Here is a 14350-nt window from a genome sequence, read left to right as displayed (position 1 = left end):
AGAAGGCAAAATCATACAGCGGAAAAGAGCTCAGCGGAGGGAAGGGACCATTTATGTCCGGGCATGAGATGAATTTCCAGTTACAGACATTTTTTGTGACTTGATTTGGTGGTGGGTGCACAACTATGTGCGTTTATCAAAATTCACAAAACGGTACATTAAAAGAGGAACATTTTACTGTATAGAAAGCATGCCTAAATACATGTCATTAAAAAAAAAAAACCTGCAGAGAAGGAAGTCTCAGCTGCCTGGGCCAGCTTGCCAGGCCTTTACATCTCGCCCTCAGCCACCTCCCCTTCGGTCAAGCGCTGACCAAGCACCCTCGACGCCAAGAGGTCAGCCCGGCCAACCAAGCCCAGGCTCCCTGCCCATCCTTCACCCACAGCCTCCTGCAGGAAATCATCCTTGGGTTTCCCGGATCTGCCTTCTCCCTTCTCAGGGCAGCCTCCCCGGACCTCTGCCAGGTGAAAGCCAACCCCCTGTTCCCTACACGGAGGGTTCTCACCTCTGTACATGCAAGTGACCTGGAGAGATGGGGACAAATACAATCCCTGGTCCACAGCCACCTGTGTGGCCACCACGCCCACCCCAGTTCCAAGAGATTCTGGTCTAACTGGTCTGGGACGGGGCCCAGACATGGTAGTGGCTGCTGTTGTTTTTCAAAATTGAAGTTTTTTTTTGTTTTTTTGTTTTTTAATTTTATTGAGACATAGTCACACACCATACAACCATCCAGGGCATACAATCAGTGGCTCGCAATATCATCACAGAGTTGTGGCTTCATCCCCGTGATCCTTTTTAGAACATTTGCATCATGCCAGGAAAAAGTGAAAAGAAAACCCCAAACATTCCATACCCCATACCCCTCCCTCTTATTGACCATTAATGCTGCACTCTACCCAACAGTAAGACTTACAACAGAGTCAGGGTAACTAAGACAGGGGAGTACTGTCCGGTATAGATACATAGCAATGAAACAGAAGAAAACATCCAGAAGTAGCCCTACACAAACATGGACAACTGCCTTGTTTGTTTGTTTGTTTTTGGTAATATAGTTCTATAATCATTATCTCATTATCAAAGACCAAGGCTACTGGATTACAGTTCAACAACGTCAGGTGTTTCCATCTGGCTATTCTAGAACACTAGACGCCAAAAAGAAATTATCTGTAACAACGAGGCAGACGTCGTTCTGCTTTATTTTGTTTTCCTCAAGTCACCCAGGTTAAAAAATGACAGAGGACACCTCCCAGAGACCCTGCAGACATAACGCGATAAAGAAATAGTATAAACAGTTTGTGTCAACATGTTCCAGGACTTCAGTGAAATGGACAGGTTCCCTGAAACACACAAATTAGCAACAGACTCAAGAAGAAACAGGCAAGCTCCAAAGTCCTGCATGAAGAAAGTAAATTCATAAGTAAATGAACAACTTTTCCCTATAAAGAAAACTCCAGGCCCACGTGGTTCCACTACTGAACTGCTAGAGAAAAAAAATAATACCAATCCTATAAAACCTCCTTTAAAAAGTAAAAGAGGAGGAAACATTTCCCAAACCGCTGTGAGGGGTCAACATTACCCTGACACCCAAAACACACAAAGCTATTAGAAGAAAACAAAACCTTCCCGATGAATATAGCAACACATTTGCTTAACAAAGTTTGGCAAATCCAATCCAGCAATATATAAAAAAACATAATACATCATGCCCAAGTGGGATTTCTACCAGGAATGCAAAGATGGTTTAACATTCAAAAAGCAATCAATGTAATCACCATATTAATGAACAGAAAAAGAAAAACATGTGAAAGAAGCAAAATGTTCATTATTTACAATCTACAGCTTTATCTATGTGAAGAATCTTAAGGGATTACAAAACAAGTCACTCAAACTAATAAATTGATTTAGAAAGGTCATAGGATAAACAACGGACATAAAAAATCAATTGCATGTCTCTACACTAGCATGAAAAACTGGAAAATAAAATTTTAAAAAAAATCCATTTATAATAACATGGAAAAACAGGAAGTATTTTGGAATAAAATGTGAGAAAATATGCACAAGACCTATATACTGGCAACTACAAAACACTGCTAAGAAAAATTAAGGAAGATGAAAATAAATGGAGAGCTATTGTATGCTCACTTATTGGGAGACTTACTATTGTTAAAATGTCAATCTTCACAAAACTTCTCTATGGAGTTAATGGAATTCCAGCCAAAATTCCAGCAGGCTTTTATTGTAGAGGCTGACAAGCCAATTCTACATTTAGGCAGAAATGCAAATGACCTAGATGAGCCAGAACAATTTTGAAAAAGAACTAAAATTGGAAAACTTATACCACCTGACTTCAAAGGTTACAATAAAGCAAGAGTTATCAACACAGTATGGTATCGGGGTGAACCAGAAATAGATGAATCAAGTAATAGGACAGAAGAGAGTCCAGAAACAAAGCGGCAGGGATACAGCCAATTAATTCTCCAGTGTGGCACCACAATATTTTTATAGGGAAAGGACAGTTATTTTAACTTTTAGCACATGGTGCTATAAGAAGTGACGATTCATATGTAAAACAAAAAGACCTCAACCTTTAGCGCTCTCCATACTGAAAATTAGCTCAAAATGGATCAAAGATCTGCACATAAAAACTAAAACTCTAACATTTTCAGAAGAAAACATTCTTTATGACCATAGATCAGGTAGAAATGTCACCCGTAGGAAACAAAAAGCACAAACCATTAAAAAGAACTGATAAATCTGACTTCATCAAAACCAAAAACATCCGTACCATCAATAAAATAAAATAGTAAGCCACTGCAGCCCTTTCTTTTAATCCCTATTCAGTACCATAGGCTGGAAACTTGGTTAGATTATCTCCACAGAGATGTGGTACCCAATTGTGGGTATTAACCTTTGATTAGAGGGAGAGATGAATCCGCCCATTCCAGGTGGGTCTTGATTAGTTTACTGGAATCCTTTAAAAGAGGAAACATTTTGAAAAAACTTGAGCGAGCCACAAGAACCATGAGAGCCCACGCAGCCAGAGACGTTTGGAGATGAAGAAGGAAAATGCCCCAGGGGAGCTTCACAAAACAAGAAGCCTGGAGAGAAGGCTAGCAGATGTCACCATGCTTGCCACGTGCCTTTCCACTTGAGACAGAAACCCTGAACTTCATTGGCCTTTCTTGAGCAAAGGTAACCTCTTATTGGTGCCTTGAATTGGACATTTTTATAGACTTGCTTTAATTGGGACATTTTCACAGTCTTAGAACTGAAAGCCTGCAACTTAATAAATTCACCCTTTTAAAAGCTGTTCTGTTTCTGGTATAGCACATTCTGGGAGTTAGCAAACCAGAACAGGAGGATAAGGGGTAAAATAAACTGGGTAGATTGAAGTCCTAATGGTTAATGAGAGGGAGGGTAAGGGATATGGGATGCATGAGTTTCTTTCTTTTTTCTTTTCATTTCTTTTTCTGGAGTGATGCAAATGCTCTAAAAATGATCACGGTGATGAATACACAATTTTGTGATGATATTGTGAGCCACTGATTGTACACCATGTATGGACGGTATGTATGTGAAGATTTGTCAATAAAAATATTTTTTAAAAAAAGCAAGCCACTGACTGAGAAAATATCTGCAAAACAGATATCTGACAATGGATAAGAATCCAGAATATGAAAAATAACTCTTACGACTGAAAAATAACTTCACAAAATACATAACAAAATAGCAAATAAACACCTGAAAAGATGCATAATTATAACAATGTCCATTAGCATGCCTAAAATAAAAAAGACTGACAACAGCAAGTGTTGGCAAGGATGTGAAGCAACCGGAACTCTGATATGTTAGTGGCAGGAATGTTAAATGAGCCAACTACTTTGGAAAATGGCCTGCCAGTTCCTTACCAAGTTACACATAGGCTTAGCCAACAACCCTACAAAACCACTTCTAGATACTAAGCCAAGAGAAATGGAAACATAGGCTCACACTAAGACTTCTATCTGAATGCTCACAATGTTTTTATTCACAACAGCCTCAAACAGAAAATAATCCAAATGCCCACCAACAGGGGAGCAAGTAAACCATGATACATCCACACAATGGAATATTACTAGCTAATAAAAGTGTAGGAACTACAGATACACACAAAGTAGAACAATCTCCAAAACATAAGGCTGAGTAAAAGAAGCTAAACACAAAAGAATACATAACACAGGCTTCCACTGTGAAACTCCTGAAGAATCAGAGGTAATCCAGAATGATCTAATCCCAGTGAATCAGGGGTTGCCTGAGGCTGAGATTCAGGGAGAGGGGGGTTTGAGTGCAAAGGGTGAAGAAGGAATTTGGGGGGAGAGGAGTGACAGAAATGCTCTCTATCGGGGTCATCAACATTTATATATCAAGAGCCAGAGAGTAAGTATTTTCAACTTGGCAGGCCAAATGGTCTCTGTGGCAACTCAAATACTGTCATTACAGCACAAAAGGAACCGCAGATAACACATCCACAAGTGGGCATGGCAAGCTGACCTGCAGACAACAGTTTGCCAACCTCCATTCTCTATCATAATTATGGTGGTAGCTAAATGACTACGTATATTTGTCAGAACTTACTGACTTGCACAATTAAACTGAGTACTCTATCGTATGAACATTATATCTCAATAAAAATGATGAACAAAATATTGTTTCTATGGACCAGCTAATAGAACTCCAGGTTAAAAAGCACCCTGGGCTAGTTTCCTGTGCGTCCAGAGTTGAGAAGCTCCACTCTGGCTCGTGGTATAGGGAGCTCTGTGTGCCTGCCCGCCTCTCTAAACTGCACTTTCCTGATGGGCAGGTCCCATGTCTCAGGCCAGTGGTTCTCGAATTGCAGTGAGCATCAGAAGCCCTAGGAGGGCTTGTTAAAGCAGAGTGCTGGCCGCACCCTGGTTTCTGGCACAGCAGATCTGGGGTACAGCTGAGAATCTGCATGTCCAACAAGCTCCGAGGGATGCTGCTGCTGCTGCTGCCAGTCTGGGAACCAGGCTTTCAGAACCCTCTCTCCTTCGTCTAGCGTTCGATAAATGTTGAGTTAAGGGCCAGTGTTGGAATTTCAGTTGGGTGACATAACAGGTAATATAATATTAACGGGTTTTCTTCTTTGTATGCTGCACGGTGGGGGTCACATTTCATTCTTTTTCCATGTGAATATCCCATTATTGCAGCACCATTTGTCGAATGTTTTTTTTGGAGGGGGGGGGTGCTGGCAATGGAATCCGAGTCTCCCACATGGCAGATGAGAACTCTACCACCTGCGCAGCCCCAGCTAACAAGTTTTATAGTAATACACTGTGGTGCTGGTAGCACATTGTAAATGTAATCAACGCACTGAACCACGCAGTTAAAAATGAGTAAAACGGCAAAATTTATGTTATATATACTATATATTTATATTAACCCATAAAACTTTTAAAAAATGAAAAAACATGTTCTGATACCTGCTGCAACATGGATGAACCTTGAAAACAACACCAAGTGAAAGAAGCATTACAGAGGACGACATATTGAATGATTCCATTTATATGAGGTGTCCAGAATAAGCAAATCTAGAGAGATAGAAAGGACGCTGCTGGTTGTCTGGGGCTGGGGGTGCAGGTGTGAGTTTGGGGAGAAATGGCAAGTGGTTCGTAACAGTTATCAGATGCCTTTCAGCGGTAATGAAAATATTTACAGTTGATTGTGGTGATGGTTGTACAACTGGTGAATTTACTAAAACCCCCTGAATTTACACTTTAAATGGGTGAACTGTATGGCTTATGAATTATAGCTCAATGAAAGGAGTCAGGGTTGTAGATGGACTCCAGGCTCTCACTAATGACCAGGGCTTGTGGCATGCAAAATGCCAGGCTAATATAAAAAGTAAAATGCTCACAGCCCAGCTGGTGTGACCTGACAAGCCTCATGTTCTCTTCAAGAGGACACGGCCCCCCTTCAGTCTTGGTATCTGACCAGGCCCACTGTGTCCCTCTTGGGACCCCAGCACCCACCGCACCAGTGTACCTGCTTCACTTTCGCCTTCCTTGTATACTCTGCTCCACCGTGTTCCTCTTGGGACCCCAGCACCCACCGCACCAGTGTACCTGCTCCACTTTCGCCTTCCTTGTATACTCTGCTCCACCGTGTCCCTCCTGGGACCCCAGCACCCACCGCACCAGTGTACCTGCTTCACTTTCGCCTTCCTTGTATACTCTGCTCCACCGTGTCCCTCTTGGGACCCCAGCACCCACCGCACCAGTGTACCTGCTTCACTTTCGCCTTCCTTGTATACTCTGCTCCACCGTGTCCCTCTTGGGACCCCAGCACCCACCGTAACAGTGTACCTGCTCCACTTCTGTCTTCCTTGTACTCTGCTCAGCTGTTCTCTCAGCTGGGAGGGAAATCACTCTGCCCTGGAGCCTTGCAAACTCATCTTTCCAGGTTTGCCTTCCGCTCCATCCTCAGGTCACCGCTCCCAGGTCCCCACCTGCACCCCTACGTCTCAGCTGTCACAGGTCACCATAATAGTGATTATTACGCCTGAGCAGCAGGACTCTCATCTGTGGACTCCGAGATCAAGTAGAGTCACCAGCACATCGTACAAACTCAACAGAAGCTTCCGGAAGGACACTGGCATGAAGTGGAATCCCTTCCACTTGTCACAATATCCCACCCATTTCTTCTCACCAGTTTGGTATCTCTGGCAATTTTAAGCCTTCTCTTCCACTTCGTCCATTCTCCCCTCTCTGGTAGTTCCTCACCTCCAGGTACAAACCTTAAAAACAGACCTTCTCTCTACCCCAATGGGCCATTTACTCCATGTCTCAAAATTCTCAAAAAGGTTATCCACTCCTGCCATCCCAAATCCACCTCCTTCCCTTCTCTCTTAAATTCACTCTGTTAAGTTTGGCCTCACTGCTTTGGTCAAGGTCGATCCAATGCCAAACCAATGGTCAATTCTCACTCCTCCTTACGTGACCTCTCAGCCAACTGGTCCTTCCTCCTTGATGCGAGATCTGCATGGGGCCTCCAGGACAACCGCTGAGTCCCCTGGGTTTTCTCCTACTTCACTGGCCACATCTTCTTGGACTCCTGTCCCGTCTTTGTCCTTGGACCTCTTCTCATCTCCCTCTACTCCAACTCCCTTGCTGCTCTCCTACTGACAGTTTTAAAAATATCACCTCCATACAGACAACTCTCAAGTTTATATTCCCAACCCAGACCTCTCTTCCCAAACCCAGACTCATTTATCCAACCAACTCCTCACCATCTCTACTTGGGAGTCAACCCAGCTATCCATGTACTATTCTGAAAGCCATGCTCCAAAACTTCTCCATCCACAAACTGCCCCATTGCAAAGGGATAGTGACTCCATCCTTCCAGGTTGCCTAAACCACAAATCTTGGCATCATCCTGGGCTCCTCTATGGCTCTAACACTTGTCATCAAACCTGTAAGCAAGTCCTGTTTGCTCTATCTTCAGAATATCCTGGGATCTGACCACTCCTCCCCACTTGAACTGCTGCTCCTCCTCTCCACAGCCCACTCTGCTCCAGCTGCACCCGTCTCCTGGATCTCCTTGCCTGTGCCAGGCTGAAGTTCCCTCAGCCCGGGTGACCCCATGGTACACCCCACACCTCCTCCATGTCACTGGCTCAGGAAGGCCTGTCCTGATCACCTGGTCTCAAAGTTCAAAGCTGCTGGCTCCCTTAAGAGTCTGGACCCCATACTTTCTTTCTCCAGAGCACTATCACCTCCCAACTCATGGCATAAGCTTATGTATCCCATCCCCCATTGGCCTTCCATCAACTTCTACTTGATTTGAAGCTCCAAGTGGGAGTGCCATCGGTCTCCCAGTCCCGTGCACAGAGACAGTGCTCTCTGAACACTGGCGGTGGGAAGCGATGAACTTCTGTGGAGCTGCCCACTTACGAGTGGGGAGGGCCTTTACAGGTTACCAGATTCCTTCCAATCACGAACCCAAGATGGGGGGATAACCGGATACAAACTCACAGAGGGCAGAGAATGCCAAGAACTGGGACTGCCCCCAACAGCCAGCTTCTAGTGGGATGGGTTCCCCACATCTTCTTGGAGAAGGATCTAAAGGATGAATGGACCTGGTTCGAACGGCAAAGAGGACAACTAACATTTATGGGCAGGCTGTTCACCGACAACACGGCCATTAAATACTCTTCACGACCAACCGGCGACCCAATTGCAGAGTGAGGCCACCAGCTTCTCGGGCAGTAACATCAGGGCCCTGCTGTCCCCAGTCTGCAAATACTTTTTTTTTTTAATTTTTATTAATAAAACCAATCAACATACAATATGAACATTCTTTTTTTCATCACACAGTTGTATATTCATCATCATGATCATTTCTTAGAACATTTGCATCAATTCATAAAAAGAAAACAGAAAAAAAATTCATACATACCATGCCCCTTACTGCTCCCCTTCATTGATCACTAGCATTTCAATCTACTAAATTTATTTGTCCCCAGTCTGGGCCAGAAGCAAACACTAACAAATGACAACAAGAAACAAATGCCCAAACGCACAGTGAGAACAAATGGGACCAGTCGGGCCTTTGTACAGCACAGACTTAACGAGACTCAACTAACAAGCTCCAGCAGGGGCGTGCTCCTACATCCACACACAGCCCAAACATTTCACAAGTCAAGACAGCCAAGCAAAGGTACCCACATCTTGGATCAAAGCAAATTATGCTCGGGATATTAAAATACCTCTAATTTCTTGCAGAAGGACAAACAGGAAAATCAAAGCAAAGAAGAAAAAGTAGAATTCCAGGCAACTTTCACTTTCTAGTTTCCTGACTTCTGTGCTATCTGTATCACTGTTTTTTTGTTTTTTTTTTGGGGGGGGGGGGTATTTACTGTAGGCTCTACTAAATGAAAGGAGAAAAGTAACAAAGCAACCGCTGAAAATGAATGAAACTCCCAGTGCTAAGCTATCCAACTGGCAATGGGAATTGTGCCCAGAACAGACTCTGAGCCCATCTTTGCCTTTCATTTCTGTTTCCAAGTCTCAACGAGGGAACATCTTTCCCCACTCGAAATAAGGGCTGTGTCTGAGCTGAGAGGCACCCCCATTCCCCGCCCCACCCCCCCATCCCCCACAACATCAGGCACAGACTACCTCCCGTTAACCCTTCTGTGGCTGGCATATACTGTTATTTAAGCTTTCAGACTTTCCATCTTCCTGCTTGATGGGGGTGAGGGTGGTGGGTGTGCTGACTTCTGTCTCTTCCTGGCCCACAAAACACACATTCCGTGGGCCAGTTAACTAGTGATTCGCTGATTGTCTCATTTAAGCCAAACATCTGTTATTAAGTTGTGCAGGATATGAATTCCTACTATTCAAATTCTATCTTAAAGGCCCTAGGAGACAAAATCATCTCATGGAAATGCCCTTTGAAAATATTAGTTTTATCATTACCAAAAATAATTATAATTATTGCAAAATCAACCATGGAGAAGTAAATGGGGTGGGGGGGTTGTGAAAGTTGCTCCTCCCTGCCTTCCCCTCCCCTCCCCCACTCCTGCCCCCCCCACTCCTGCTCCCCTCCCCCAATGCACACTCACACACACATCCCCCTCCCACCTCTACTGCTAACTGCTGACTTGATTTTGCTCAGGGCTGGGTCCCTGGTTTCTCTCGCAGTACCTGGTATACAACAGGCATTTAATATTTAGCTGCTGCATAAATGCAACGTCCTGCCAAATCTTTTTTCCTACGTCCAAATAGGCTTTTGTGCAAACCTCCGAACCTTGATCCCTACGGTATCGAGGAGTGATGTTCCCACTTAATGTGTCTGTACATCTTTTAAAGCAAACCTCTGAGTTATTTCAGACCATGAAGCATCTTATGGTATGTTTCTTGGAAGGGAATTGTGTTTATTAGATTAGGTTATTGCAAAATCCTCTTTATGATGGAGAATTTTGAAAGTTCACAGAAGTGGTCCAAACAGAATAATCACCTCCCAGGTACCCACACCCAGACCCTCCAACACCCAGGAACGGACACTCACACCCAACCACACCCCCCCACCGCCCCACTCCGTGCTCATCTGAAGCAAATCCCAAACATCTCGTCAACTCCTCTGCAAATACTTCGATATCTATGAATAAAGGATGAGGATCATTATACTGTAGCTATGATATTAGTATTATGGAATCCCATAAGTTCTTAAAATCATCACTAATTTAACAAATTTCCAATGGTCTCAAAAATACCATACATTTTTAAAAGCAATGGTTCTTGGATCAAATGCTGCTCTGACTGTGAGCTCTCTTATCAAGCATTGCCCAAATTCTGCATCCCTAATGTACCATATAGAAGCAATTCTTGGGTGGGGGGGCGGGCTGGAGGAGGAGGAAGAGTTGGGGGGGGGATGAGGGCACGTGTGCAGTCGCTGCTTTCCCAGGCCGTATCTAGGAATCTAGACTGAAGAACGGGCAGGTCACACTGGCGGCTCGTGTGGGCAGCTGCATTGGGGAGGGGGCCATGGCCTCAGCCCTGCAGTCTGGCCCCCACAAGACCGGCCCCTCAGGCGGGGGTGGGCTGTTCCCTGGCCGTAAGCGCCTTGTGGTGCACTACCAGGTAAACTGAAATGCAGGAGAATCAGGCCAGGTGGGAAGTGAACCATCATCTTATCTCAAAGGCCACCTTAACTGAACTGCCTGTAGACTCCATCCCAGTTTCCAGGAGAGGCCCACTTGTGTACCAATCAGCAGCTACTTCCTTCTAATAAATCTCCACTTTCCCCCCACGGCCTGGGCACCTCACAGGTAGGGAGGCTGGCTACGGCTACGAGTTAGGCCCAGTCCCCAGGAAACCTCTCGCTGCCCAGCTCTTGGGGCATCTTGCATCTGAGGTGACACTCCAGACCCAGGATGCCCAGGAGAGACCAAGGACCTGCATGGGCAACACCACAGGAGCCAGACGGCACCAGACTCATGGCCAAGGTGGCAGGAGACTATGCCACTTCCACTCAGCTGCCTTCCTTCTGATCGTCTATCCTTCCTTCTGCAATCAAGAAGTAAAGAGAAGTGCCCTGGCCCCCAATTGGGAAGTGCAAAGTCTGCAGCAGCCTTTCTCCCAGACCGACGGCAAGTTCATTTTCAGCCACCCTGCAGCCACCTGTTCTCCTGGATGGCCTGAGGGCTGGGGACTTACAGCACGGGGCCTGAAGAAGAGGTCCACTTCGCTGTCCCACAGCTTCCCTCTTAAGAGTTCTTCTAATCCAGCAAATTCTTATTATGAGTTGCTATAAATTAAAAACAACAACTGGGGAGCAGTTTCACTTCGATAGCCAGCAAAGACAGCATGGCAGGTCTCACCTGGGCATACCCAGAGGTGAGGGGCACAGGCCCTAACTGACAATTGCGGAGCTGTGACCCAGGTCCCCCAAGGCAGGAGGAATCTCTGCAGCCACCCCACACCCACCGACTCTGCCCCCAGTATCAGAAAGCAACCCAGAGGGAGGGGCCAGAGGACTCAGCCTGTCCACCGCAGGAGCACAGCGGATGGAAAACCATTCATCTTTGCAATGCATTATCGATCTAGTCCGACGTGCTGGATCCAGCAAGCAGCCCTTCCCTCCTCACTTAAAAGTCAGCCATCAAGCACCGGGGTGGGGAAGACAGCTCGGAGCAGATCAGCCTCCCACAACCCACCAGACAGACAAGGATCAATCGACAAGGATCAGGAGATGATGTCACTAAAGGACAGCTCCCTTCTTCCAAAGGCACCAGACAGCAAGGGCGGGTGCTGCCAAGCCAGTAATTCACAGGCACGAGGGGAGGACCCCTTGGCACAGACCTGGACCACTACCCGGCCACTGGGGAGCACATCAGGGGGTTCCAAAGACTCCAGTTTTCAACAGGTTGTAGGTGCCACAGTCAGGAGCCTGGACTGGCTTAAGAGTTGGTAGATGGGGGAATTAAACAGCCCATTTTCAGAGGTCAGATGCCTCCAGTGCCAGCCTGGCATTCCTTCAGCACGGTGCAAGGGAGGGACCCCTGGACAGGGCTGCCTCCGGTAACTGTGGCTTCTTTACTCTTCTTGATCTGTCTGGCCTCTTGGAGATACAACAGATAATTCTGATTAGTCTGACCGTTTGGCCTTCGTGGAGGACAACCTTTGCCCAAGAAACATCTTGGGTACATCCTCCACCATCCCATCATTACTGACAACCGGGAAGGCATCTGTCTTTGAGTGATGACACGGGTGCTGGTGGGCTAGGAACAAGCCTGCCCTATTCTCCTCCATGGGCTGTTATCTGGGACATAATGTGGTCCAACCGTTAACAGGACAATCGGGGCTTTATCACCACTCTACCAGGAACCTGGCTCAGGCCATGTTTTTCTGTTAGACATTTCCAAACCACACAAGCATCCAGGACAGCCGGGCACTGCCCCCTCCCCTTCCCCCCACCCCCACCCCAGGCCTGGGGCAAGTATAAAACCACAGGGACATTTCACCCCCAGAGAAGGGACCTTCCTTTCCTCTTGCACCCAGTGGATTCACAGGGACTCAAAACAGAGGGAGGGACACTAGGCCACAGGCCCTAAATCCCGGCCCAGCTGGCGTGGGTGCCCCACCTACCCACGGGCCTGAAATCTGCTCTGTAGAAAGTGGAGGATTTTCAATCGCAAGAGCCAAGCAACTTAAGCCGGCCAGAGCTTCAGGAAGCAGGGACCCACAGCCTCCCACCACCACCCTGTGGCAACAGGCTTTTCAATGAACTGCCCACCTCCCGAATCCCATCGCCCCACCCACCTCGCCCCCAAACATTAAAGAAAATAAATAAAAAGGAAACCCACGAGCTCAAATATCCTTTACATGTTTTTACTGGCAAAACCCCAGTAAATTCAGCTCCCCGCAGCTAAGCAGGCTGCAGCAACAGGTGCAGCCCGGAGCCCAGACCGGGGATTCGCCTCTGCTTTTCTAAAATAATACCCGCCGAAACCCGGAGAAAACCGAGCCCCGCTGGGGGTGCGGCCACGCCAGCGACACCTAAGGCGGCTGTGGCCCGCGACCTGCCCCCACCTGTCTGAGTGCGCCACTGCGGGCCCCGCGTCACCCGGGCCTCGGCCTCCTCCGACCCCGACCGGAGCGGGCAGGGTTCCCCACCGCGGCGGCACCGGGCTGCCCGAGGGCGCGGCGGCACCCAGGGGGCCGGGGCCTGGCCGCCCGGGCGCGCCGGCTGCTCCCGGGGGCCGGCTCTCGAGCGCGCCACCCCCCGGGGGCCACCTGCGCGCGCCAGGGCGGGGGGCGGGGACCGGGGAGAGGGGCCCCGACGCGCGCCCCCCGCGCACCTGCCCCGACCAAGCCCCCGCCAAGCCCGCCCGGCCTGGCGCTTACCTGCGAGCGGCGCCCCCGCGGCCGGGCGGCTCCTGGCGGCGGCGGAATCGGTGCTCGCGCCCCGGCCGCGGCCAGCTCCCGCGCCAGGAATGGCGGCGACGGCGGCGGCGACGGCCCGGGACGCCCGGCTCGGGAGAGTCGGGGCGGCGGCGGCGGCGGCGGCGGCGGCGGGGGATGCTGCGGCGCGGGGAAGGAGGGCGCCGGGGCCGGCGCGGGGACGGAGGGCGCGGAGGAGGGCGCGCGGCAGGCTCCTCCCCACCCCCGCCCCTTTCCTCCCTCGCCTCCCCCCTCCCCTTCCCCCTCCTCCTCCTCCCCTCCTCCTCCTCCCCTCGCCTTCCCCTTCTCTCCTCCTCCTCCTCCCGCTCTCTCTCCTTTCCCCTCCTCTTTCTTCCTCCCCCTTCCCGCTCCCTCTCCCTGGCCCTCTCCGCTTCGCTCCACACCTTGTCCCCGCCCGCCAGCTCCTACCTCTTCCCCTTCCCCTCCCCGTCCTTCCCCTGGCCGGGCTCTGGCGGTCTCTGTTGGATCCAGCCTGGGTTCCCACGCACCGCTTCTCATCCCCACCTCTCAACGGACCAGGTTACCCCTTTAGGGGCCCCGACCTGGCCCCACCCTTCCCAGGACCCCGACTCTCCACCTTTTTCTCCACTCCCAAGACCTGGTGCCAGTTCTCCTGGTGACCTGACCTGCCCGGAGGGGCAAAGCCTGTGGACAACCAGAATACCTTTCCTCCTTGGCTTCTAAGTACAGCTGAATGGGGCTAGAGGACCGGGCCGCCGGCCCCCGCCCCATTTTCCTTGAGTGAGGCATCCGACGGCCTCCGGTCTTGGCTTTTCTGCAGCCCGTCTAGGCCTCCATGCCAACTGTCTGCTAAATGTGCTACTCGGCCATTGTTTTCCACACTAGCCAGCAAAGGGTTTCCAGGGTGGTCCTGGACTAGACAT

At 48.7% G+C, this 14350-nt stretch overlaps 1 protein-coding gene across 3 annotated transcripts in view; it reads right to left on the bottom strand.

Annotated features, from left to right (window-relative positions):
- The window catches only part of SEMA4D (semaphorin 4D), a 170426-nt gene extending 156939 nt beyond the window's left edge, over positions 1-13487 (bottom strand). For all 3 annotated transcript variants that reach the window (XM_077139543.1, XM_077139544.1, XM_077139539.1), the window contains exon 1: positions 13410-13487. The gene's annotated coding sequence lies outside the window, so the exon portion shown is untranslated. The remainder of the gene's footprint in view (positions 1-13409) is intronic.
- Positions 13488-14350: the final 863 nt, after the last annotated feature.

Source organism: Tamandua tetradactyla, chromosome 2, assembly GCF_023851605.1.
Source record: "Tamandua tetradactyla isolate mTamTet1 chromosome 2, mTamTet1.pri, whole genome shotgun sequence".
Lineage (NCBI taxonomy): Eukaryota > Metazoa > Chordata > Mammalia > Pilosa > Myrmecophagidae > Tamandua > Tamandua tetradactyla.
Note: the sequence above shows the minus strand (reverse complement) of the source record. Positions and strands in the feature narration are given on the sequence as shown.